The sequence below is a fragment of the Vanacampus margaritifer genome, chromosome 4 (genome assembly GCF_051991255.1).
Source record: "Vanacampus margaritifer isolate UIUO_Vmar chromosome 4, RoL_Vmar_1.0, whole genome shotgun sequence".
Classification (NCBI taxonomy): Eukaryota; Metazoa; Chordata; class Actinopteri; order Syngnathiformes; family Syngnathidae; genus Vanacampus; species Vanacampus margaritifer.
The window spans coordinates 9,675,236-9,700,791 of NC_135435.1; the positions used below are offsets into that span (position 1 = coordinate 9,675,236).

Below are 25,556 nucleotides of genomic sequence, written 5' to 3' on the forward strand. Positions count from 1 at the left end.
TTTCCACATTTGGGTTAAAAGAAAAGAAAAGAAAAGAAATGACAGTCATGCCAGGGACCGGGGGGAAAAAGTGGCCAGACAAAGCAAATTATGTTCATCAAAATGGCAGTCGTACTCGGTAAAATGAAAAGCATTGGACTTTGGATCGCTCTAATTTGATTTGTTTGGGTTATTTTGATTTGAAAATGTGATCAAATGTTGTTTGACTATCAATACAGTATTCCTGGTTTGTAGTCACAGGCAAAAGCAATACAATATGCCATGGAAATGAAGCATATTGTGTAAATATAAGAGATGGCTGGATTTTCGGAATTGATAATATAATGACGGAAAATGAATTTTGGAGCCAGGTGTTCCTTTTAATGTTGAAACTGAAAAGTGCTTTTTGTTGCTTGTTAGCTTTGTGGTCTGTGACTCCTCCTCCTTTAATGATCCACTTCCGGGTGTTCCATCGGTTCAATCCGTGTGGAATTTGTCTCCAGGTGTTCCAGACGGCTCCCTCTGCTGTCTCCGCTGCTGCTGCTGCTGCTGCTTGGCTACATTGTATCAGTTCCCACACGAAGAAGAGGCTCCGCGCTGTTTCACGCTCACACGGAGGAATTAACCTGAGTGGAAAGCTATTCGCCAAGGATTACATTGGTCGTGGTTCGCGGTAGAGGAACGGGCTTGTTGTTGGTCTGCCGGGGCTGCACCTCGAACATGTCGTCCTCCTTCTCCTCCCCCCCCGGGCTCGGTCGTCTTCGTTGTTGACGCGAACGTTATCTCCACTTGAGATGGCACAAGTCCAGTGAATCGCTGGCCTCCCCTCCTCTCCTGTGGTGGATGTCTTTGGGGATTGCGCCGCCGCTGCTGTCGGCTGCTTCAGCTTTTCTTGAGCTTTTAGTGCAATTCAAAAACCGTTACTCTGACTTGTACTTTTTTTTTCTACGAAGCGACCGTCACCATGGACAAACGAGGACCCGGAATACGCATGGCTAGCTAGGTCAGTAAGTTTATCACCTTTTATTGTCAAAATGACTCGTTGACTGTTTATCGTTAGCTCGAGGTTGGCTAACTAATAGCCAACACAGCATGCCGCAGAGGAAGCTAATGTAGCCGAGGCTGAGCTCATTGTTTCAGTCTTCTCGTCAGAGGAGCTTATCACAGCCAGCTAAACTCCCCATGTGCCTCTTGAAGTTAACCTCGTACAAACACCGAATAGTATGAAAGATATGCACGCTTTAATGGCGAACTATCAACCTCACACTGCTAAGGTACTGTACACAAAGTCAACAAATGGCATATAATGTGATGCCGATTAAAGGCACGTCACTGAAGTAGAAATGATCAGAGGTTGGGATAAAAGTACTGTAGATCGTGTCTTGACATACAGTAACTACTAACGAACTGATGCAACTTTCTAAATACAGTGTACCGGGTACCCCAGGGGGTCCTCGAGTTTGTTCTCACGAACATCCCTAAAATGAAAACGTATTGTGAACGGTGTCACTGTTGAGGGTATTTCCCATGTGATTATTGTGCTGTCAACAAGAGTAGGTGCAGTGTTTCACTTTGCTAGTAAATCTTGAGTAGCACTCTTAGGAGATAAAGATAACACCATGGTTACCAGCTTTCCATCCAAAGCAGATTGCCTGCAGGCGCTTTGCTGTGGCAAATGGCTTGTTTATAAGTTGTCTGCTTTACTCCAAGCACACAACCCATCAGTTAAACAAATATAGCTGCTCCTGTGTCATGTGGGTACTTGGTATTTTCGTGTGCTTTCTAAAGCGGCTAATCATCGAGAGGTTTACGGGCCTGCCAAACAGTCTTTCTTGTTGAGGAGTCAACATAAGGTTGTCCACGTCAGACACAATCAGGGCTCCAGGAAATACTTTAAAGTTGAAATGGGGGTGTGGCCCCTGGGTAAAGCCTCTCTGAGGCACGACTGTGTGTAAAACGTCTGCTGTGGTCACATAACCGGTTTGCAATGTGTTTGGCCAATCAAGTTTTTGTCAGTCTTCCGTTTGCAATATAAATGCTTGCCAAAACTTAATTCTACTACAATAGTAGCGTAGTAATGGTTTCCCTTAATCATGCAAAGGACATACTTAATTGAATAAATAATCAGAATCCAACTATCTTTCTTGGTAGAGCTCACTTTTATTATGGACTTAATTCAGAGAAAAGTATTTGTCAGGAATAAGCATGATCTTTTTGCTTCCCACCATTCTCACATTAAACAATAGCCTTGTTTTCTCAAAATTTTAATGCCATGAATTAATGGTCAAAGGATCACTGACATCACAGCTCTGATCGGATCATGGATTTGAGTCACGAATCGGAGTGTTTTTCAGATCAGCAAAACAGTAGTACTTTGTCTTCATTTATTTTGTCCTTTAAAAAAAAAAAAACTCAAAATGTCTAGTATGGCCATTTAGGAACACCAAGTGCAATATGAGGCAGATACATTTTATACATGGTCCATGTATAAAATATCAAAATATTAATGGCTTAAAGTTGTCTTCCTAAAATCTAAACAGCTATATTTGCCATTTTGAGTTGAATGTTCTTTTGTTTTTTTAATTTAATGGGCAAAACTGTTTTATAAAATAAATGACGACAAAGTTAAATTGTATTTATTTTTGTTTTTAATAATGAAAAAGACCTCAAAGTGCAATTTAAGGCACGTTCCCAATTACAAAGTAGCCTGGGTCTAGAATATTGAATAAGAAGAAAATAAGCCAGGTAACAGCTGCCAAACTCATTTACTGTTACCAGACAGGCTCTCGTTGCTAATGCTAATAAGGTAACTGCTAGCTACTAACGTCAGAGATTTGTGCCATACCATACAATGAATAGCAATTTCTTAGTGTCCTAAATTAGGGATTGAATATGAGTTTGGGATAGCTAGTAAATAGATAGTTGTGTTAATGTTGGTTGCAATTATATAATGTCAATAATAACTATAAGGAAATCCAAACGTAGCAAGGGTAAGTCAAGCTAACCGTCACGCCACAATGCGGGCCAACTATAAAGTAAAAAAAAACTACTAAGGCTATTTGCATTGCCTTCAATGTATCATTTGGTAAATTTTATTTTGACGTTAGCATTAGCGTAGGCGGCGTGTTACGTGGAGTATTTTTCCAGCTTCCTTGACATGTCTGAACGATTGGGTCGGGACAAGAGGTAGAAAGGAAAAATCCTGTATCATTAATTTGAGGACTCATTTCACCCCTCGTTGCCAAAATGCTCCCACACATGCGGCTCACATGATCCACAAGGGTTTTCAACTTCCTCTACTAACGCACAGTTGTTGTTTTTTTCACCAACCAATCCGTACATCGTGTGGGATCCGAACCGTGAGACATGATCCGTACAGATCAATGATGATCTATTGCAACACTACCTGGTAAATTATTGTATACAGGCAGAGAAAGGTGTAACAAAAAGTTATACCAAGCCCAATTACTTTAGGGATACTTGTCGTATTGATGATATGTGTATTCATAAACGGTACTGACAGAATGTTGGAAGCGATTATTTATTCATTCGTTTAAGTCCAATGGTGCTGACACACACCAAGTACTGTGGTATAAAGCACATCTTGGAACAAGATTTTGCATCGATGAGTTCAGAACAACATGTTGGAGCACCCAATTTTTATAGGAATATGCAGGGTTAGTGTTTTAGACCATACCACTTTGTGGTTTGAGTAGCCTCTTTAACACGGTCAAACCAGAAGACCCAGCATTTATCCGCCTTTGTCTTTTACTCAGAAACCACTAAAGCAGGATATTGCTACAACTGTGTCTGCTTTAACACAGTGACACAGCATCTTACAATCAAGATAATTGGATTGTGACGCTGTGACGAGCTCAGTCTGGTATGACCTATACAATACTTGCACATTGACAGTTGCTTTCAAAGCAATAGCGCAGAAAAAGTGAGTCTCTGTTAAACTTTACTTTTCTGTCTTGCCTTGAGAGTATTCTAACAATATACACAGTTTATGCCCAACTGCTGTCACGGATTTGATACAAACGCCGATGGCGTACAACTGCCGTGTTGACTTTGTGGCCCAATTCCACGTCGATGGCAGTTTACAGAACAGCGAAATGAAAACAAGCCAGAAAAAAATCAACTTTTACAAGCGTTCTAAAAGTGGTTAACATTACTGACTCAAGAATTGTTGATATATTTTGTTTGTTTGTTTAGATCAACTAATGCCATGTTTCTAGTTCTACCAAGTTGTATTGTTCGGTTTGGTTGACATTGCTATGTTTTTTATGGTAATCGCTGGTCTGGCTTGCAGTTCCACTGAAATTGAAGACTGAATGATAAATGTGTGAATGCATTTGATTGTAGTGATTGCCACAGAAGGTTGTGCAACAACAAAATAATAACTTTTGTCCAGGCCTGGTAAGTGCTTTTTCTCTCTCTGAATAATTATTTTGACCCATAATTTAAAAACCATGTCTTATTTTCATTCATTGTTAACTTTTATATATTTTTTTGTATTACTTTTGTCAGATTCAAGTTATTTCTATGACCACTGTGGGTTTTTCTTTGATTTAACAGATGGCGATCAACAATTTTGTCCATGTGTGTGTAAATGTGACATCATAGCAGAGAAACATATCGTAACTATTTCAATAAAGAGAATCGCAACACGGGACATTCAAAATCTGTGTTGGTGTGAGATCCTGAGCGATAGCAGCTCATTCAAGAGTACAAAACTGTTTCACCACGGTTACAGAACCCCAAAAAGCCATATAAATTAATGTGCCTTGGCAGCTTTACGACACCATTCACCATTGTTAACTTGTGTGTAAAAAAAAAAAGAAGAAGAAAAAAAGACTGCAGGGTCACTTTGTGGACTTTGTCTAATCGGCTTTTTATGATTTGATCTCATAGTACACTTGAAATATTAGCTACTGATGCTTTTTACATTGTTCCTGGACTTGGCAAAATATTGCCAATTGAAAGCAAGCACAATCATTGACTTTTGTCACTTGCACCATGTTGTTGAAATCTAGGCAGAGATGACCAGTAATTATGTAGTATTACAGCAAGACTTTCACCAGGTGTCAACCTTTGTAGTCCTATAATCTTGAGCTGCTAGGTTGGCTTTGTTAAAGTCAGTGTGTAGTCTTTAGCGCCATGTAGTAGTGAACTAGTAATTCATTTAATTAATTCAACTAATAAGTCAATAAAAAAACACTATTGATTTCAATAATATGAAAACAAATGTTCTATCACATCACCACACTTTTTTGTGTGTGTGTGTGTGTGGGGGGTGGGGGTATATATCATAGGTCTAGTAATTACTAATTATATTACATGGCTGGAGTCTCACATTACAAGAGGCTCACATGTTTTGCCGCTATCTTCCTATTACGAATGGATAAAGGACAACTTCGCGAACGTAGTTAGCCTGGTGGTGCTTGTACCATGAGTTGGACCTAAAGGGTCGACCACCGCCTACCTTCCACAGCTCGTGGTCATCGCTGTCAACTTCTGCTTTGCTCTCAAGCTTTTACTAGATCACCCCCCCTCCCCACTAGCTTCTCCTACTAGCTGCTCTTGTTAGCCGCTCTAGCCTATGGCTCCGACTAACTCCGCTAGCCGCTTTTGTTAGCTGCTACGGCTAAATCCGGCTCGCTCTTTCTTTCGGCAAAAGACATATACAAGACTTCTTGTCAAAAATCTCGATCAGAAAGCTTAAATAGTGCTTTCTGAATGGCACAGTTAAGATTTTGTAATGTCTACAGACTTTTGTTGCATTGGGTAGGTCCTACTTACGTTAAACTGCTTAACATGAATAATAAGTTGGGTAAAGACTTTTTAACACAATTAAAGCATCCCCTTAAGTTCCAAGTCAGCCAATTGTAAGAAAGGGGAAGACAGATGATTTAAGTGACTTAGAATGTGACATGGTTGTTGTTGCCAAATGGGCGGGTTTCACCATTTCAAGAACTGCAGATCTGATGGAATTTTCACACACCTCTTGGGTTTACAGAGACTCCAGCCAAAAAAATAAATAAATAATTACATCAATGTGCCCTGCTTTCTGGTCTGAAATTCTGCAATGATGACAGAGGTTAAAGTCATATTCCTTCAATACACATGGAGCAGAAATTTTAATTATCGCTTATTGAACACTTCTGTACATTTCTTTATGCCCCAAAGTGTCGGAAGCTACTGTGAACCTTAGATCAAATTTGAAAATGGAGGATTGTAAAAACATCACTATCCTTTTATGATGGCTGATGAAAGTGTCATTTTTTATGACCAAAGTGAACCTTTGACTGTACCTACTACTGTCAGCAGGATAATGGGCCATTACACACATCTCATTTTAGACTGTCTTCTTCAATATGACACTTCGGTCACTGCACTTAAATGGCCTCACCTTCAGGTTGTACTGCAGAAATTGAAACATTTGGAATGTGATGGCGCATCACAGTGACAGTACTGTTAAGAATCTATGCTTCTGAGAATTCCGGCAGCTCTCCAGGCAACAATTTTATTTAGGCTCATATTGTGGCCAATATGAAGCTACAGTTTATATGCCTGCATTGATGTTTCCAAAATGTGTGCAATGCCCTGCAGTGATTTTGGTGTATACATGGAGAGAGAAGTAACATTTTAAATCGGGTGGAAAGTCTGACTTGGATTTGAATCATCTCTTGCTTTGGACACCAAAAACACAAGCTCAGTTAAGGTACTTAAGAGACATCATGTTCCCTTTTATGAAATATTGAAATATTACAACAGAACATGTTTTCTGCTGCGTGAAGCAATTTGGTCACTTTTATCAAATACCTTATTTGTAAGGATTTTCTTTATTTCTTTCTTGTACCACCTCATAATTTTGTGTGTGTGTGTGGAGAAAAGGGCTTTATTTGGTGTTGGCAAAAGTGATTGTGATTTCAACCTTAAAGATACTTTCTGTTTTGACAGTTGTGACATTTTTGGTCGTGAATTTATGTCATATGCCAAACTGTAACAACAACCAAAATAACCATTTTCCTTCAGACTATCTTAAAAGAGGCATCATCAATATCCAGTAATAGATTGGTAATTTATATTGGAATTATAAAATTGTGATGATGGCTCATTGTTCAGTTGTTCTTTAGGTCTCCTTATACTTCTGGGGAGGCGATGGCAGAGACAATACGGCGGAGTACTGCTCGTGCGTTTTGCCTTTTTGCTTTTGCACAATACACATTGAGTTGTTTTGAAAATATGCTGCAGTTTCACTGCAGTCGGTGCTGTCTCACCTAGCTGGTATTGGCTAGGACACCACAGAGTGGAGATTCCTCTGCATTTTATGGTCCATTCCAGAAGTCGTTTTTCCTTTCCAGAACAAGGAACAAAGCGAGAAAAAAAAAAGGTTGGCTGCCATTTGTGTGTCTTTTAATGCCTTGAGCTCGGATCATACTAATGCATATTGTAATGTTTAGGCAGTGATCCGGCCAAGCTAGGGTTGGGGGGGATTTAAATTTGGACACCGTTTTACCATCTCCACTTTTCACTGGGCTATACCGTAATGCCGTTGCTAATTTTAGACTTTTTTTTTTTCTTCTTTAAGACTTACCTTGCGCTGACAGCAGCCAATCTGTCTAGAAGTTAATGGTCAAAGATCTGTTCATTGTGTGCTCCGGTTGCATTTGTAATAATCTTTTGTGTGACAAAGCGCATTTGAATGTCTGTCACTCCATGACAGCACGTCTTTAGCTATAGTGTGCAGCTGACGTGCATGCGCTCCTTTTACGCCGCGGAGCCAAGCTCAGATAGCATTACGTAGAATACATTGTTCCCCGCGGACGCGCACAAACTGTTTCTCTGTTTACTGGACTCTTTTAATGGACCTCGCTGTGTGCGCACATTTGACATCTACGCGACACACAAAATAAGCACGCAGCCTCCACCCCAAGACCACGCTCAGATACACTTACCTGCGTGCCGCGGTCTCGGGTTGATGTGTGTCCATGGACAAAAACAAAATCACTTCAATCATTGATTTTTTTGTATAAATAAAAGCGCTTTGTGGCGCGGCACGACAAACTGACATTTTCTGCCAAACATTTTTTTTTCTTTTTAAGGGACCGACCGCTTAACCCAGCTGTGCTCACTGGCCATTTTGCCTCGCTCTGTCTGAGTGGTCATGTGACTGTCACATGACTAACAGCTTACTATTCATTTTAAACTGTTATAGTAATATGCATTGTTATAGTATTAGGAATTTGAAAACAATTACAAATGTCGTGTTATCAAATAATTTTGTTTAATATCATAATAGGTCATTATGCGCTGCAGTATTTTTTATTTTTTTTAAACGATGGTATTGACAGTGACATCGTTGCCATTTTTGGACACCCCGGGATACCGTATTAACATTTTACCGCCCAAACCAAAGCCAAACAATTATTTAATGCTAATTTGGTTACTGTCAGCCGTAACCACGCAAGAAAGAAAGAAAAAAAAGCTATATGCTTAGCAAACTTTTTTTTTTTTTTTCCAACACACACATATTCACACAATCACACAAACTATACGTTTACATGCAGTCAATATTCGGGTTAAGGCCAGAATTCCGGTTTCTGAAACATTTGAAGTAATCCGTTTACATGCGTGGTGGCGGACAGAGTTACTCTCGTTTTCATGGTAATTTGTGTTTGGTTGGATCGCAACGCGCAGACAATGTAATTACATAAATCGACGCCATTTCCTCTTTTAACTTTCTACGGAGAATAAAATACATATTTATGTCACTCACAACTCTAAATAAAGTAGTCTGTTTCCTCCTCGCTGAAGTGTGGTTCTTTGCTGCGAGTGTCATGTTTTTTACACCAGCTTGAGTATTTCTGGGAGGTTACACGCCAGAAGCATGGGCTTATATTCTTGTATATATGTGTATATAGGCACAAACTGTGGTGTTTTCGCCGTAGAGACACAGAGAAAATCTGCAAAAAAGCTGCAGGGAAATCAATGTATTCAAGTGTCAACTTTAGCGACTAAATTGACCAATCACGCCCTAACATCTACGGCGTACAGAATTTAGTGACGTGCGCGCAGCAAGCGGTCGCGAGCTACGGCGCTCTTCTTACCGTAAAACACGCGATGTGTGGCGGTCGTTTACACAAGAGCAAACGCAGTAGTATACATCAGGCTTTAGTGCATTGCTTGTAGTTATCACTAGCCAACAGTTAAATCCTGCAGAAAATTGCACCGCTTGAAAGCTTGTTACAGAGTTACTTTTTTGTCACGAATTTGTGATCCATCTTTTCCTCGGATCAGTGCCCAGGTTATACTCAACGCTCTCTCACACAAGCCATGAAAAATGCTGTTAGCTTTTGTATTGCAGGACAGTCTGGACCAATTTAAAATGTCATTTTTAGTACCGTCCTCTCACTCGTAAAAAGAATCCGTATGAAATGACTTTGGTATCTACATAATATTGTTGAGTGCAGCTTTCATTTGTTGCTGTTCAAAAGCAGCATGACCTTGTTAATTGCTCTTGCTTCAGTTGCTCCTAATTCTGCAGCTCACAAATGCTTTCCACCTATTAATACAAGCCAAAGATTGCAGAAGTCAATGTTCAGTCCCCTATTTTCACTGGCATTTCATAAATCATATAACTATAATGGCATTAAAGTTTAAATGTAAAACTGTAATTATAGGTTTTAAAGTGAAAGTGTTGTTTTCCTTAAAAATGCATTGTGTCAACATGTTTCAAATGGTTAACATTTCAATAAGTGTTTTATTTTGGATCAGATTTAATCTTCAGCCCAATTGTTGGTTCTCATAATTAAATCAAAGGCAGCTCTGATCAGGCCGTGTAACAATATTATTATCTGCCCCTGTTCCTTTTCCAATTCGTCTAGTAGCATAAGAGAGACAGAGTTATAAAAATGGATGTTATACACAAATGTAGAAAAAGAGGCTAACCTTCACCTTAACAGACTGATAAGAAAGAAGGCATTTATTTAGTCAACAAGCAAATTGTTTAGGATTTGCAGGAACCTCGCCCCTTTGCTGTGGCAGATATAATCAGTAACGATAGTGACAGCTTTGTAGAGCTGCTGCAGGCAGTTTGTTGTTTTCTTTGACCTTTGTGCCATGTATAGCTTATGACAAAACCACTTGCACTGTGGATGGATACTTCACTAGTCATGCTTTTATCCAATGAAACTAGTTTTTTTTTTCTCAAGTTGACTGTACTTTCTGATTTGGAAATGGTAAGATATTTTGTCAGTCAGCTCAAGCAGAAAATGTATGCCTCTGATTTATGACATCTCAATGAGGGTGAGTTGGGGGACCCCATAAGGTAAATGGAGATGACACTAATCGTAAATTAGATGAAAGACACTACAAAAAAATAAATATTCAGAATTTTGTTTTCCTCACAAAAATCATGAAAATGCAACATATATAAGATAACATTTAAAAAACATATGGATGTAATGTTTTATTAATGGTTTAAAATACAGTATATATATATGTATGCTATATTTGAAATAATATTTTTTTGTATTATATCATGAATATACAGGGCCAGTACTGGTTCTGGAAGGGCCACCACAACATGGTTGTTGGCGCACCAACCAATAATGCTTTGTCTAGGATCCTAATTTTATTGGACATGACCCATTCCTTTCAAACACAAATGAGTTCAATAGTATGCATTAGGGCCGGGAATTTAATTGAAGTTTAATCCTAATTTTGATTTTGACTTCTCACGATCACAACATAGTAATTGAAGAAAAGCGATTGTGCCAAATGGCACGGCGCTTGTGCAGCAAGTGCGTGATTGTGCCATATATAATCTGTTTATGAGAACAAAATAAGGCCAAATAGAGATAGACCAATAAGTTGTTTTTTTTTCAGGGCAGATGCTGATGCCGATTATTAGTAGTCAAGGAGGCCAATAACTGATATTTGGAGACGATATTCATTATCGGGAAAAAGGATATTGGCGTCAACTTTTTTTTAAAATACCATTGGCAATCTACACTTTGTTGTTATGTCTTAAAGCGTGTTTATTGAAAAATTTTTCTGACATGTCAAAATTATAGAAGTTTTTCTGTTATTTATCTTAGTCAATAGACATTCTTATAATTTTTTTAACAAAATGTTCAGAGAGCTCCCAAGGTTATCAGTACGTCTTAAAAAGTTAAATGGAAACTTGAACAATAAATACAGTAAATATTTTTTCCCCAAAATTTAAAAATACCTGAAATTTTAAACTTTCACATTTTCACATTTGTTTTAATGTCAAACAAAAACAAATTGTTCAGAAGGTTCCCAAGGTCAACAACATCTCTTATAAAGTTAACTGAAAATATAGATAAATAGTTCCCTGAGATTAAAAATGGTTTTAGATTCACTTTTTTTATCGACCATCAGATATCGAAAAAAGGCCGATATGATATTTAAAACATCATTTTGTGCTTGACAAAAAAGAATAGTGAGAGAATGAAGTGTTCAATGAGCAGGGATGAATAGCCATATGAGGGTTCGATGGTAGTTTTTACCAGTTGAGTTTTGGTAGTTGAATAGATTATTTTTTTTAAAGCAATGAATGAATAATTGTTTTTATTAATTAATTAATAATTGTGATTATTCTTTCTATAATCACCCAGCCCTAGTATGCACCATAATCCAACAGATAGTTCACCTTGTTTTCCTTTATTTCCAAATGGAGTTATTCTGATCCAGTAGCTACTTTTCGTTTCCCCGTGTAATTCACATTGTTGCATCATTCTACCTAAAGACATCATCTTTAAAGCCCATAAAAGCCATTAAAGCGAATTGTATGAGACAGGAGACGGGTATGAAGCGACAATGATGCATTCATCCACACTCCACAGTGATTAACTTGTATGGCAAAACGGGGAAGAAAAAAGTAAGACAGGTTGGCGAAAGGCCTACGGAAATACTTAAGGAGCATCAGACAATTTCTGGCAAGTACTAATAATGTAATAGATGTGAAAACAAGCTTATTTTCAGACCTTTAAAAAAAACATACTTTTGCAAAAGCATACATTAAGTTTGCCTATTTACTTTAATGGATTCAATAAAGTAAGTCTGTATGTGTGAGGACAAATGGTGTGTTGAGTATAAGGCTTTTTTTTCACCCCACAATTTGCAGAAATGTCACGAGATGTGCAATGTTTCAGTAATGGGCTTCATAAATACTACAGACACAATCACATTTACAGACGGAAGCAATGTGACCCTATGGTAGTATCTGAACAGCTCGCTGTCACTTCCATGCTAATAATCATTGTTCACTGACAGGAACCGCGGTATCTTTTGTTATTTTCTTCACGACAGCATTTTATCTAAGATGACAGTGAAAACCTTTCAATGCCATGCAAAATTTTACCTGTCTTAAAAAGCGCTGTACTTTGAACAATCTGAACACATAAATTATTTACTTAATTTAATTCAGAGCCAGACAGACCATTCATTAAATTGGCAAAGTAAAGACAGTCACCCTTGAAAACAACCAAATCATGTCAGCATTGTAGAACACCCCAACAAAACTATAGAAAACACGAAACTAATATATTTCAAGAGGTCGTGTTGACTGAATGTACATTTTGGATAACTGAAATGAAATTGATCCAAACTCAAACTACTTCTGTGCATGCTTATGAACAGATTTACAGTAAGTGTTCAAACACAAAGTTGCTGTGTTTTTGATGTCAATATGGGAATATATCCTAATTCAATTCCTCAGTAACTCAGTCCCTTACATACATTATCCAGGTACATCAGAAATTGCATTTAAATAAATTTAATCAATGACCAGATCATTGTTGAATTTGTTGGTGAACCATGTTTTGCTATACTTAGCCTTAAATATGCACACATACTGAGACAACCCCCCTTTACATAGCTAAGCAAATTTAAAACCGTTATCTACAATTCCAGTGTTACTGTAATAGCAGCATGTAGATCATAGATCATGTCGCCTGGTTTGATAAGATTGCAAGAGGATCTCTAGTTGACTCTGCCTCATGTTGAGCCGCCGCTGGGAGCAAGGGAAGCAGTTATTTGAGGTTAATGGTTGTCCGTGCCCTCTTTCTTGTTAGGCATTTACATGGAAACACATCAACTGTCAGTGGTGCAAACAGTGGAGCAGTTTATTAGTCACTCAGTGGTGGCCTGTTATGTTTTTGCCACGAGAGGCCTGAGTCTGCAGGGGTATTTTGATTTAGATGAGCATGTGCAATGCTTGGATTTATCTATAACAGTATCCATTTCAGTAATGTGCTCTCAACGAGTCGGTGAAATACTGCAGCAGTGCTGGATGCAGATACAGATCCTAAAAAGTGGACTAAATATAATTGGGTCAATGGTGAAACGAGAGCGTCTGGAAACTATTTTTAATAGTGACCATTTTATTAACCCCATCATGGCATATCTAAGGTTATAATTTTTGATTCAGGAGATTTAACTATGCAAATCAAATGTTCCTCACCGGCTGCTTTGGGTAGTAGCATTATAAGTAGGGAAGCACGATAATACCGGTGGCCGATAATTATCGACCAATTTGACGTCAAACAGATAGACCGGATAATACAGAAGTCCGCCGATAATAATAGACTTGCCGCATTGGTCCATCTGTTGTGATTGTGGCTCAAGTTGTGCTCGACTCCTCAACTCCTCCCATCTCGTATGGTAGTGTCGCATATTTGTGATGTCATAATGCTTACAACGGATCTCGTGTTGACAGAAGATGCATCATGACGATATGGCAGTCGCCAATGTGGGCTTTTTTTTTACTGTGTCTTCCCAACATGTTACCCTAGCAGTTTTTTGTTGCATTTTTTAAACATGACTATTTTGTTTTGACAAACTCAAAATGGGTTACTGGTTGTCTTTGAAGCAGAGATTCCAATCAAACTCAGCTTCATGCTTTACACAATGTTTCAATGTGTTTGTACATGTTAGCCTTATAGTAGGACTTGAAAGTATATTTGTGTTCAAGTTAATTTTGCAAACAATTTCTCGGCTTATTTATCGGTTATCGAGACCGATAAATAAGCCTTTCTAAATTATTGGTGTATTGGTTGAAAATAGCATTATCGTGCATCCCTAATTGTAAGTGTCTTTGAGACAATTGCAAGTCATAGAATTAACCCAATAAATACTTGGATTGTCTTTCATGAATCATTGTAAAATCCAAATATTAATGTAGCTCCTCATTTTTTCTACCAGTGACCTCATGTGCACCGTGAAGGTACTTTTGGCACCCTGGAGTTTACACACATGCTTTTAAGATGCATAACAATTCCTGTTGTTGGGGAAAATAGACTTTGAATTGATCGTCTCGGCTATGTCAGTTCAACCAATATTTAGCATTTCATATGAATTTTGTGATCAACTGTAATGTCTTAATTCGCCGATCCACTCAATGTGGAAATTAAGACATTACAGCTGCAGTGTTTCCCCCATATATGGTGGTAAATTAATTTTGGTCCCCAATATTACTGACCCAAATTTCAATGAAGTTAGGATATTGTACAAAACAAAAACGAAAATGGGAGTATAATGAGTTGCAAATCTTTTTCAGTTTGTGTTCAATTGAATACACTACAAAGACAATATATGTAATGTTCAAACTGAATTATTCACTCATTTTGAATGTGACGCCTGCACATGTTTACCACTGTATTACATGACCTTTCATAGGATATTAATTGTTGACGCTTTGTAGGTGATTGCACCCCCCCAAATTCTCGCGTGATGTACTACTTCGGTTGCCCAACACTCATGTGTATCCGTTATATTATTGTTGTATCCGTTGTGCTTCATAATATGCCACAGATTTTTACTCTTTGACTGCCAGACGTTTTCAGAAACGGGATGTCGCCAGTGCCAGCCGATTTAAGCATTTTGACTGATCTTTCAAGGTCCACAGAAAATGTTGTGTTTGGACTATGGAAACACACATACTACCAAATGAAAGATTGAACTCTCATCTTTCATCAGAAAAAAAAGTTTGTTTCTACCTTATTCCGTTCTTCAGTAATCAACAATAGAAAATGGTTAGTTTCACCGAAATGCTCTGTTTTGAAACAAAAAGCGGCGAAAAAGAGCTTTTTGTGAAACGATGTTATTTCATGCACTCTAGTGAATTGTATACTTCTTTTTGTCCATGAATGATGCCACAAACACCTAAATAGTGCTTTACTTCTGTAAAACGCTTTCACCAACAATGAAAAAGTGTTTTTTGGTTGCAAAATACGTTTATTTCCATTCAACAGTGTAACAATTTGACAAAACAATTTCGCAAACTATTTACAAATGTGTGCAACTGTGGTACTATTTACAATTATGTGGATGTTTCAAATACAGTTTTTCTTTTTGTAACGCTCCCATGGAGACGCAGCAGGATTTGCACAACAGATTAGTTTCACTTGCGATGGCTCCTTTCGCGTGCAGACGTTACACTTTCTTGACGGCCTTTTTTTCCGGGGAATAGCAAGTAGCAGATTGTACCCACTCCTCCGATGAATATGCATTGGACTCGGGGCACTCTTCGTCGTGCGATTGAACGTCCGCCTGAGCGTGCTCGGTTGTGCTCCGCGTTTTCCGGTGTTAGCATCGCTAGCCGGTGAACCTTTATGACGTCGTCAACGCTTGCAACTTCAGCGTCAACCTCGGAGTTACCATCATCATCATCGATGATGATCATCGTCGTCATCAATGTGCTCTTTAGCGTTGGTCGATGCCTTTCGTCTTTGAAAAAAATTCCCAAGTGTGAGCTGCCTGCAACCGGTCGCCATTGTTCGCTTCTTCAGCCATCTAGCTCCGCCTCACGTCTTCTACTGCCGCGTCAATGCTTCCAACCTCGGAGTCACCATCATCATCATCGATGATGATCATCGTCGTCATCAATGTTCTCTTTAGCGTTGGTCTATGCTTTTCTTCTTTGAAAAAAACTGCTCGACCGTGAGCTGCTTGCAACCGGTCGCCATGTTTTCTTCCCTTCTCCAGCCATTGTCCCCTCTAGCTCCGCCTCACGTCTTCTACTGACGCCTACCCAATCTTGTCAAAAGAGAGTCATTGCTGCCATCTAGGGGCCAAAAATAGTCATTAGGCTCACTAGACCTGCTTTGAAACTTTCACAGCAGCTGGCCAAGGCTTTCCTCCACCCGTTTCAAAAAAAAAAAATTGGATGACATCCTTTAACGTCATTGGCGGCCCTCCGTAGGTTTTTACTTGACGTCTTTTAACGCCCATGGCAGTCAAAGAGTTAAATAGGAGACCGGTCTGGACTGCTGGCAGGCTAGACTAGAACTCACATTGTTATTACAAAGCCACACTGTTGTGACACGTGCAGAATGTGGCTTGGCAAGTTGGCATTGACTTTACTTGGATGGCATCAAGTTGCTCCAACACATGAGAATTATCAAGCCATGATGGGCATTAACACACCCACATAATAATAATAATAATAATAATCTGAAATGTGGACTCATACCACAGTGCTATTTTACTTTTTGCGCCAGTCCATCTCAGATGAACTCTGGTCCAAAGCAGCTGGCAGCGTTTCTCTGTGTTGTTGATACATAGCTGATGATAGTTTTATCTTAGATTTGTGGACAAACTTTTAACTTATGTTTTCTGAAGTGTTCCTGATCCTATCTGGCATTATGCTATACACAATGATGTCGGTTTTTATTGCTGTGCCACTTTAGGGATCAAAGGTCGGATGCATTCAATGTTGTTTTTTGGCCTCGCTGCTTAAAGTACGTGCAGTGATTTCTCTAGATTATTTGATTTATTTATTTATTTTTATATCACGGACCATAGAGGCTGAATTACCCAAGTTCCCTTAAATTGTACGTTGAGAAACATTGTTGGTAAACTGTTGGGAGCGTTTGCTTACGCAGTTGTTCTGAGTGGTGAACCTTGCCCCATCCTTGCTTGTGAACAACTGTTCTTTGTTTGGATGCTCCTTTTTATATACCCAGTGATGACACAAACCTGGCCGCATGGAGAATTGTGCTATTATTTGCATTGTTTGAATTGAGGATGGTTCCCTCTGGGTAATTTTGACGGACACAATAAGCTCTTGGCTGGAGTGGCGACAGCGGGGGAATATTTACAACTCGTCATTGGCGATGTGGTGAATGGGGAGCGCGCACCCAGGATAACCACTTAAATATTCATGATTTAGAAGCCGCATTTTATACATCTGGTGTCATATTGCGAGCACAAGTTTCTCACTTTTAAAGGTCAGGCAGAAGTACACCTAGTTGCTCCCAAAATTTATGAAGCACTCGTCTCAACTTGTTTGGAACATTGCACGAGCTAAAACCCCATACAGTGAAGGAGTTTGTGAAAACAAACAAAGGAGCGCAAGGCAGTGAGGGGATGGGGCAGGGGCAGTTTATGTGTATGATGTGACAAAATGAAAACTCTTGGGCTTTGAGTGGCTGGCATGGCCACCCCTACTTTAAAAGTTTTTGCTTGTGTCATCACAACATCCTGTTTTGACCGTATTGTTTCAGTGACAACATTTTTTAAAAGCTGCATGTTATGTCATTGGTTGTGACTTTTCATGGTTAATATGTTACTGTATTAAATTGCCCCAACTGGTTGTTGCCTGTAAGAGCTTGAATAAATACTAGTCTCTTTTAGCTGCAATTCTCAAATGACTTTGCTCTCTAATGCTGTGTGATCATTTTGCTACGACTGTACATGGTCTGCAGCAAGCTTTTCACTCCAGATGTAATTGGTAGCTTAATGGCTTACTCCAAAGCATCACATTGCTTTGCACTATGTCCAAATAAAGATGAGCAACTTGTTTGACATGTTGAGCTAGATATATCCAAAGATATGGCACGCTTTATTTGTTTGAAGCTGTTTATGGAGGGTTTAGTTGTGTGTGTGTGTGTCGATGTAAACCTATATTAGAAGATTATTAATAGCGTTTGACAGTCTAAATGCTCTGGATTGCCGCTTGAATATTTGTTCTTTTTTTCAGTAGGCCCAGCCAACTTTAGCTGCAGAGTTTGGTTTTGGCATAGCTTTTTGTGGTTGCTTGTGCTATTAAAGTAGTTCTACATTATGGGAAAACATTTTTTTTTTTTTTTCAGAGCTCAGAGTTTAACATTTACATAGATTTATTCGACAGACTCATATTGACAGGTATTTTTATATTGTAACAGAATTAGATTGTGTATATAGTTTCTTTGTCCAGTTCTACACTCTTGTATACCTAGATGAGTATTCATTATCCTCACCACAGTATATGTATTTATATATTTCAGTGTTCAAATTGCTAAAATTTGGATTTTTTTTCTTAGCTAGACTAAGCGTTAGTTAAAGTAACCTGTCAGCAAATGTGAGTGATGTCGCATTGCAATAGAGACTTATTTACCAGCTGATATCTGACAGGCCTGACAGGCTGATGTCTGAGTCCGTGACACTGACTAAAGCACACCAGCCTCTAACAAATCAAATCTGTCAGATTCCAAGGGGAAAGTGTACAACTTAGATTTTTCCCCCCAAAGCTGTGCGCTCACACACAGTCTTTGTGCTGCTTAATATTAACCTCTAAGCAGTTGCAGCACAATAGCCCGTGATTAGTTAGCAACCAAATGTGTTAGCATGACCATTGACCATGACACGTAATGCATAGCATAGCCTGCTCACATTGTTGTTTAAAGAAATGGTTTAAATTCTTGCAATATATAACAGGTATGTTTTGTTGTTCGTGTTCAGTTTCATCTGAGTCATTGTGTTGTACGGCCCTGCCAGGTGGAGCAGGATCTTATAAACATTTCTTCTCCAACTTCTGCAAGCTAGTAGGGCAAATAAATACGCCATGGCATCTAACCGTCAGTCCTTCTTTCGGTTGTCAATGTTCCAAATGATATGTGATCGATGTAACCTGTAATAATGTGTTCGAAAGGAAAAACTTTTGATCTATGTTCATGGGTTATTTATTAGCTAAGAGTCAGTGACACTTGTAATACAGTAATGTAATACAATACATGTAATACAGTCCTACATAAGCACTAGGGTTAAACAATTTTAGGAAAACATCTAATTTAGATTTTTCTGACTGATAATGTGATTTTTAAATAGATTTTTTTTAATGGAAAAAAACGCTCCACATTATTTTTGCTTGACTAGTTAAACAAGTTTCCATTTCCACTAGGGCTGTGCAATTAATTGAAATTCAATTAGATCACTGCATTGTATTGCTTTTATTTTGAAGTTGTTTCCGGAAGCGTGTCGTCGCGGTATAAGGGTTGACGACGTGCTCGTCTATTCAGAGTTTGTAAACAATATACACGGCCCAAAGTCCTGAAGTCACGTTCAAGCTCCACTTAAGAGCGCTAAGACATAATTATGCTGACATTGTACTGTATGGCGCCTGTTGCCAGCGTTTAGCGGCGACTCCTAGCTAACAGCAAGCTACCAACACCAAGCAGCAAGCTAGCCGTGCTAGCTAGCAGCGGTAAAGTGCTCCAGCCATCTGATTACTTTTCAAAGGCGTAAATACTAGTAGGCTCCAGCGCGAGCGCGCGCGAGACCCTCATTGGGATTGGCGGTTAAAAAAAATTATTCTTGGGCTGTGCACACTTTGATGCTGACAGCCGGTCTAATTTGCCTTTCCTACTGATCACTTATCAACACACCAGGCTTACTCAAATGTGCTATTTAATTAGCCGCCAAAATCGCTATTGAGGGTCTGAAGTCAGTTTAGTTCCATTGACCAAAATCTATGGGAAGGGATTTGTCTAAGATCTTGCTGTTTCAGAGGAAAATAGTTTGCTGACACAGCACAGTTTAAGTAAAAAATTATTATTTTTTTTAAAGTTGATTAAAACTCTAAAAATGAAAACCAGTTGGTTGTTAATTATTACATGCAAATGTGTTTTTTTGTTTTCAGTATTTATAATTGTTCTTTAACCAAGAAAGTGTATACATACAGTGCTGCTCAAAAGTTTGTGAACCTCTTGAGCAATTTGGACTTTCCAATTGTTTCAACCTGATTTTGTTTTTCAATCTTAACCATTACATTGTATATGAAATAACAGGTGTAGGTTTATCAATTCAATGCATTGTTATTTTTTAAAAAAACTATTGTGTAGTCAAAACTCAATTAAAAAGAGTTTTAGGTCAATTCATGTAGGTGCAAAAGTAAGTGAACACTGAGCTGCATTGCCTAAAACAAGCAGTCAAGTAGGATCAGGTAGGACAAATTGGTAGCTAAACTAACCACTGAAATGGACCAATGAAATGAGAGGTTTAGCAAACAAATTATGCATCACTGAAACAGAGACAAAACCACATCACTTTAGTCTTACCCAGGTGAACCCATACAGGTGAGGTCAGTCATGCTGAAAGGAAGAGAAATCTTAGGGGACTTCAGGAAGTAGGTAGTGACATCACATCTGTCTGGGGAAAGCTATAAAGTCATCTAAAAAAAATAAATTGAGCTTCATCATTCTACTGAGAACTACTGGACAACACAACTAGAGAACACTGAAAATTACCACAATCCTGCCTAGAAGTGGACGACCTTCTAAAATATCAGCAAGACCCAAAAGACAAATGATAATTCAGGTGAAAGCCAACCTGTGCATCACATCGAGGGATTTGTAGACCTCTTTTGCTGCATCTGGGACACATCACACTTCAACAATCCGAAGAAAAGTCAATCGACAAGGCTTTCATGGAAGGCTTGCTAGGTAGAAGCCTCTGCTCACAAAAAAAGATCAAAGCTGCCCATCTTAACTTTGCCAGCGAGTACCTGGACAACACTGAAGCTTTTTGGAAGTCCCTTCTGTGGACAGATGTGTCCAAAATTGAACTGTTTGGTCACAACTAAAACAGTAATGTTTGGTGAAAAGTCAACGCTGCATACCAGTAAAAGAACCTTCTCCCTACAGTGAAGCAGGGTGATGAGAATGTTGAGTTCTGGGCTGGCTTTTCATCCCCAGGACCTGGACAACTCCACATAGTCCAGGGAATCATGAATTCAGAGAAATATTGTGAAATCCTGGAACATAACCTGAAGCCGTCTTTTATGAAGTTACAGCCTGGTAGACGATGGATCTTGCAACATGATAATAATCCAAAGCATTCCAGCAATACAAACAAGGAATGGCTGAAGAACAACAAGATTCATGTTTTGGACGTGCCCAATCAAAATCCTGACTTAAATTCTTTCAAAATACGTGTTTTGTTTGTTTTATTTATTTTTTCCTTTCGTACACATTATTACAGGTTACATCGATCACATAATATCATTTGCAACTTTGACATCCGAAAGAAGGGCTAACGGGTAGAAGCCGTGGCTTATTAGTAACCCGTCCCCAACGATTCTTACTACATGCATCAGTCATATACATTGATTATGTTAGTCATTGATTCATGTCGTTATCAATCCCAGACTTAAGTCTGCACACTCCTCGTTCAGTTCATCTTGAGTAATGTCTGTGTGTAAGTTGCAGCTAGTACCAATCATTTGGAATCGGTTCCCGGACGCCACCAACAGGCCCACCCACCCAACCAGGCGAGGAACCAAGGCGAGCACATGCTCCTTCACCAGTAGCGTCTTCGCTGACCTTGGATCAGCTTTCACACATGTGACTATTCTGGAATAGTAGATCGGCTTGCATTCAATGTCAGCATTTCGTTTAGTGAGATTTTCATTGACGTAGACATGTTTACCTTTAAGCTGTTAATCTTTTTCTTCCTGTCAACAAACCTAATCAGAACTGCCGGTGGTCGTGCCCCTCCAGTTGGAAGCGAAAAGCACATCTGAATGTGCGCTGGATCCACAATTAATCCCAAATCTCTAAATCGAGTTGTTACTTGCTGTTTCACAGTCTCGTTCGCTGAAGCTTGGTCAGAATCAACTGCACTTGTGCTGGCCGCGGTTTAATCTGTATACCTTGTAACTATCACATCGTTGATTCGAAGATTTTGTTCCAAATCATCCACTTTTTGTTCCAAGGTGACAATGCGTTGATCTTTTTCTTGTGTCTCTTTCTTCAACTGCTGAATTTCTTGCAGAAGTGGCTCGATGCTCTTTTACATTTCAAGTATTTCGGTGACCATTTTTGTTTTGTTTTGCAAGAGAAGATTTTATTGCCTCAATTTCGTCAGCTCTTTTTCAACCAGGCATATTGCAGCAATGTAGTTAAAAATCCCAATGTCAACAAAATTGTTAGAAGTCACGAGCGAGTGCGGGAGCAAGTACAGATGCGTCCTTCCTCGACAGATGCGTCCTTGATTTTGATGACTGAATGCTGAATACTGTGGCGGGAGCTGAAGCAGGCAGGCTATGCTAGACGCCCATCCAATCTCTTTCAACTGGATGCATTTTGCAAGGAAATTTCTCCAAAGTAGATGTGAAAGACTGATAGATCACTAAAGAAAGTGTTTGGAGTTCCCATTGCAAAAGGAGGTTCAATGTCCAATTAAGTGAGAGGTACACATACTTTTGCACCCATGAAACCTGAGTTTTTCTTAAATCAACAACTTTTGTTCAAGAATGAATGACAATGTCATCATTCTTTTTGTTCAAGTCCATTATTTTCAATGTCAGCATTGTAGATTTGGTTACGACTAAACATTTAATAAGGTTAATTTAATATACAAAAAATCTGACCATTCCTGCAGGGTTCATAAACTTGACTGTAGGTATATTTTTATTTCTATCCAAATACCCGAACATTCACTAGAATTTTCAGTAGGAAATCCAAATACCAAAATATTCAATAGCTGCAGCCCTAATAATATTTATTTTGAGTTGTTTTGAGGCACGCCCACACACCCCTGTCAAAACTAGCTTGCACCCCAGAAGTCATACAGCACACGCTGTACCCTAACTTCAAATTTTTGCTAATATAAATAATATATATTATTATAAATTCTGTTTGGTCCAAAAGAAACTTACATATTTTTATTGTTTCAAATAATTTTATTTGTGTTAATATTTTCAAATCTTTAAACATTTTCTTGTTTTAAACAAAAAATAAATAATCGATTTGAATAATCGTGATTTTAATTATTACCAATATAATTGTGATTATTATTTTTTCCATAATCTAGCAGCCCTAATTTCCACTTTAAAGCACAACATAGTACAATGACATTATGAAGGTCCCAGCCACTGTATTCAAATTGACATTTTTTATTCAAACAATACCACTTGCTTTCGTCCCTGTAAAGTAAAAGTGAAAATGTCCTTTAAATTAAAAAATAAACAGGCAAATTTGAACAAAATAAAAATTGCAAGTTTATGAAACCAGGCTTCAAAAGTATGAAAAATTTATGGAATAATAAAAGGATTAAAAGGATAACTGTTCTAAAAAGATTTGTTCATGACAGCCCTACCATACAAGCTTCATTGTATCCTCTTTAACACAGAGATCCTGCAAAGTTGTTGCGTGAGCAAGAATGCCATGATAGATCTTGCAGGCATTGCTATGTTTCCAATAGTATTAGACGTGAGGATATGCCCAGGCAAAGAAAAGTGTTCTTCATTAGTTCAACTCTATTTTTTATGATGTATTTTCAGGTTTTAATCTACCGAGTTTAGGGCCCATGGGAGGTCACGACTTACTGTGGACTTTGGGGTCAAACATAGTGCTCCCTCTGTCTGTCATAGTTTAACTCCCAGAGCTTTGGGAAATGGGGAGGATTATGTTTGTGCTAATGCACTTGTTCTGAGAAGTAAATGTGTAATTCACTATTGTTCTACATAACTACAAAATGTATTGAGTTAATGTGGAAAACGAGGGATGCACTGAAATGAAAAATCTTGGCCGATCCAAGGTGCACCGTGGACTGCCATAGCAGCGTGACGCCCGTCCCAACCCCCCGGGTGAATATTTTTCTTCTAATGCCGTGCTCAAACTACACGATTTGGGGTTACTGGGTTGTTCACAACGGTTGCTGTGTCAAATAACCAGATATTTTCTCCCAAAGCCAGTCAGCAGTCAGTAAATAGTTGAGTAATAAATGACAAATCATGAAAACAGTTGAAATTAACTGTGAATGAACTTTTCCAGGGTAGCAAGTAAATTCCAATTGAAATGCTGAGCACATAGCATCCAAAATAAATACAACTGGCAATTTCATTCTGTCTAGATTCAGCAGAGTGTTAAGCTTGGACACTGTTAACTTTTTCTTCTTATGCTCCATGTACATCTCTCCCAGTGTTGCTTGGCCGAGTAAATGCAATGAAATAGCTCAGTGGTTACATTGATTCACAGCTGGGTCCAAACAGGGAGAAATGGAAATAGTCAACTAATTCTCTTTTGTCTTTCTACCACAAAAGTTATGATAGAGTCCCTATTGTTTGGTAAATGAGTGTTAAAGTTCAAAGTAGATTTCACCCCATGTGGTCCCTTGTCATAGATAACTCAGTGAAACTGGATCTGTGAAAAAGGGCAAGGACTGTGGGTGTTGCACAATCCGCATGCCTTTCGTTCAATGAGAATCTCACTGGGACATTTCCCTCAGTGGGGGCTTTTTCAAAAGGGCTTGCATGGCAATTCCAGCTGAGGGCAGTACAGTAGGTCAACTGCTGATAGAGTTACAGCCTCTCCTTTGTGGAGGTGTTGGACAAATTAGACCCCACAACTGTTTTCATAGTCAAACAGGGACAGCTGCATCTCTCCACCCTCCAAAAGCTGCTATTGACTGTTGTTCCACTGGAGAGTCATGTGTAGAAAGAAGCAAATGCAGAAGTAAAATGATTTTTCTCACAACCAGAGCTCATATGAATGATCTATAGTGTTTCTTATACAAATCATGCAAAATAGCTGCATCACGAAGCCATCACGAATTGCAAATCCCTTAACCCCGGGGGTGGTAGGGGCACTGCATCAATGAACAATTCACCATAGCCCTCCATAATTTACGGCCGTGGGCAATGCCCTGGGTCTGTGCAAAGTTCTCTCCCGTCCGGTCCATAATATTGTCTGCTTACTTCTTCCACTGTCTACCTCATCTGGTCTTCCCCTGAACTGTCCCTTTGTGGACGGTCTTTGACAGCTTACTTGATTGTGTCACAAGTCTATACCATTTTAGCTTACTTTTCATTTCAAGCATTATGAAGAGACCTTCATAATGCTTGCTTTATTTACATGTTGAGATTTGTGACGTGACCTGTGTATGAAATGCCAAGGAGTTATCCGAAACATCTAATTTCCACTGCCTATATCTTCTTCTGCAGTTCTGCTGTTAGTGTCCATGACTCACAAGCATACCGTTATGTGTGAAAGTTTACATGCCCTTGGAGAATGTAAACTTATGAGCTCGCGACATGCGGTCAGGATAGGCAAGGTAGGCACTGCCTACCCCAGGCTGAAATGAAAGTTGAAACCGTTTGGCTTTTTCTATTTAGTTTAATTATTTCTTTAATTTCAGAAAGCCTACACTACCTAGGTTTAAAAGTGACAACATTTGGTGACTTTCATACCTCAATTAAAAATGACTCATTACTTCGTCTGGCCTGCAGGCAAAAATGCTGCAAAAATTATCCTCCTGAAGGCACACAGCTACTGTGCTTTTCCCAC

The 25,556-nt window shown here is 38.9% G+C and overlaps 1 protein-coding gene across 4 annotated transcripts in view; it reads left to right on the forward strand.

Moving 5' to 3' along the window:
- Positions 1–500: 500 nt before the first annotated feature.
- znf609b (zinc finger protein 609b) overlaps positions 501–25,556 on the forward strand; it is an 86,716-nt gene continuing 61,660 nt past the window's right edge. For 2 of the 4 annotated variants that reach the window (XM_077562949.1, XM_077562953.1), the window contains exon 1: positions 503–982. The gene's annotated coding sequence lies outside the window, so the exon portion shown is untranslated. Of the gene's footprint in view, positions 983–11,813; positions 11,949–25,556 lie in introns of those variants that run through there. The other 2 variants (XM_077562951.1, XM_077562950.1) reach the window with 2 other exon arrangements.